The sequence below is a fragment of the Gasterosteus aculeatus genome, chromosome 5, assembly GCF_964276395.1.
Source record: "Gasterosteus aculeatus chromosome 5, fGasAcu3.hap1.1, whole genome shotgun sequence".
Lineage (NCBI taxonomy): Eukaryota > Metazoa > Chordata > Actinopteri > Perciformes > Gasterosteidae > Gasterosteus > Gasterosteus aculeatus.
The window spans coordinates 4,969,400-4,971,768 of record NC_135692.1 but is presented as its reverse complement, the minus strand read 5'-3'; the positions used below and the strand labels follow the sequence as shown (position 1 = coordinate 4,971,768).

Genomic DNA, 2,369 nt, shown 5'->3' with positions numbered 1-2,369 from the left:
ATTTTTATTATAAAGTTAGCAGTAATGTTATCAGATTGTTGATGTACATTAGTGGATGTTTGGTTTTGACAGGTCAGCCATCCCTCATTAGCCAACACTTCCTCAGTACTGCATTGACATTCCAACCCTCACAGTTTCCTCAGATCATGTGATATGTGTGGTTTTTGTGTGTTTACAGGCTGTCGGGCTGTCTGATCACAGAGAAAGGCTCTGTTTCTCTTGCCTCAGCTCTGAGCTACAACCCCTCCCATCTGAGCTATCTGGACCTGAGCTACAATCATCCAGGAGACTCAGGGCTAAAGCTGCTGTCTGCTAGACTGGATGATCCACACTGTAAACTGGAAAGTCTCAGGTATGAAGAGGCCCGCTGCATTCCCAGAAAATGAGTCAGATAAAAGAGGTAGACCTACAAACATTTAATTTGTTCCCTGTCAGCCTGGTTAATACGACCCTTACACACAAAGCAGACCTTAAACTACCAGAGACCCATCAAACTGTTTGTGTCCAACATCAGACCATCAATACAGACGGAGGTAGTGAGGCAACAGTAGCCAGGATGAGCCTAAACAGGGGGGAAGGTGATGAAATGCTAGTTTCTCTGGAGCGTTGTCTTGTTTGCGCAATATAAGAGTGGACAGTGGTGCATCCTGACACATTAACGGGCATTATGGTGGGTTGATAGGGCAGTTATGTATCAACAATGATGGTTGATATCATGTCATTATAACACTGATAATCATAGATCATGAATAAGTGAATATAATGAGCTGTGGTCATCGGCCAATCAGAAGAAGCTCTACGAAAGTAAAAGAATACAAGCTGATTAATAAGTGGTCCATGTCAATGAATTTGATGAATCATGTTCATGTCTCCTCTGCTCTGACCCCCCCTTCTCCTTTCAGGGTGGAGCCTGCTGGCGTCCGATGGTTCAGACCAGGTCTGAGGAAGTGTGGTTTGAAATGTATTCATGAAAAAAAGCATCACACATTCAACCATCTTCACAGAGCGACATCACTCATTCACCTCTTTGATGTAATAATCAAAGTGTCAATGGATGAACAGATGATCAATAACTGCAGCTGTATCGTGTCTTGTTCTCTCCATCAGATTCCTGTGAACTCACACTCGACACAAACACAGTATACAGCGAACTCAAACTGTCTGAAAACAACAAGAAGGGGACACATGTGAAGGAGGATCAGTCATATCCTGATCATCAGACAGATTTGACCACAGGCCTCAGCTGCTGTGTAGAACTGGTCTGACTGGTCGCGCTTACTGGGAGGTTGAGTGGAGAGGAAGGGTTAATATATCAGTGAGTTACAGAGGAATCAAGAGGAAAGGAAAAAGCTCAGACTGTTTGTATGGATGGAATGATGCGTCCTGGAGTCTGATATGCTCGCATGATGGCTACTTTGTCCGTCCTACTAAAAAAGAAACACCCATCACCACCACCACCACCTCCTGCTCTGGTAGAGTAGCAGTATATGTGGACTGTCCTGCTGGCTCTCTGTCCTTCTACAGAGTCTCCTCTGCAACAATAATCCACCTCCACACCTTTAACACCACATTCACTAAACCTCTTTATCCCGGGTTTGGGTTCTGGTTCCTGCCCAATTCTGGTTCCTCAGTATCTCTGTACTCGATGCAGGAGGGAGAGAACCTTTCTCTCTGCTCAACAGAGGGTTAAGTCTGTACAGAATGTCACACAGCTGATGGTAGTTCATGTGAATGTATATGCTGGTGGAGCAGATGAGGGGTCCTTGAGCTGGTCTGGACTCTGGGGGCTCCAGAGCTCTCTTGGACTTGATGTGTTGCAGTCTAAAAGAGCTGATCGAGGTGTATTTTTAGATGCTGTGCTCATTGCCTCTATGGATGTAATAAATATTATAATTTAGATATTGGGTCCTAATTAGGGTACAATGGTGATCCTTATATGTCAAAATGCTCAAGAACACATTTTATAAAAAGGTCTGTCATCTAGCCCCCCCCCCCCCCTCCAAACCTACCAATATAAGTTATTGTTCGTAATGACGATGGGAAGAATTATGGGAAATTGAATGTGGGAAGTTTTTTGTTTTTGTCATGTATGAATAACCAAACCAACACCTGATTAATTATGTTTTATGTTTAATATATAAACTGATGACTACTAACCTTTCAGTATCTGTTTAAGAAAGCTATCCCAAGCTTCAAGTCCAACACAGAATAAATTTAAAAAGATTTCACACCAACCGTTTTAAGCTTCTCTTTCTAAAATACTTGAGACAAAAAATAAATATAATCCAGCAACAGTCAAAATGCTCCAAATTCAGATGGATGGCTATTTAAATAAAACGGGTGAATTGGATTATGATTTTCCTGTAATA

The 2,369-nt window shown here is 42.4% G+C and overlaps 1 pseudogene; it reads left to right on the top strand.

The window, feature by feature from the left end:
• Window positions 1-354: 354 nt before the first annotated feature.
• Window positions 355-2,062, top strand: LOC144408032 (stonustoxin subunit beta-like; annotated as a pseudogene).
• Window positions 2,063-2,369: the final 307 nt, after the last annotated feature.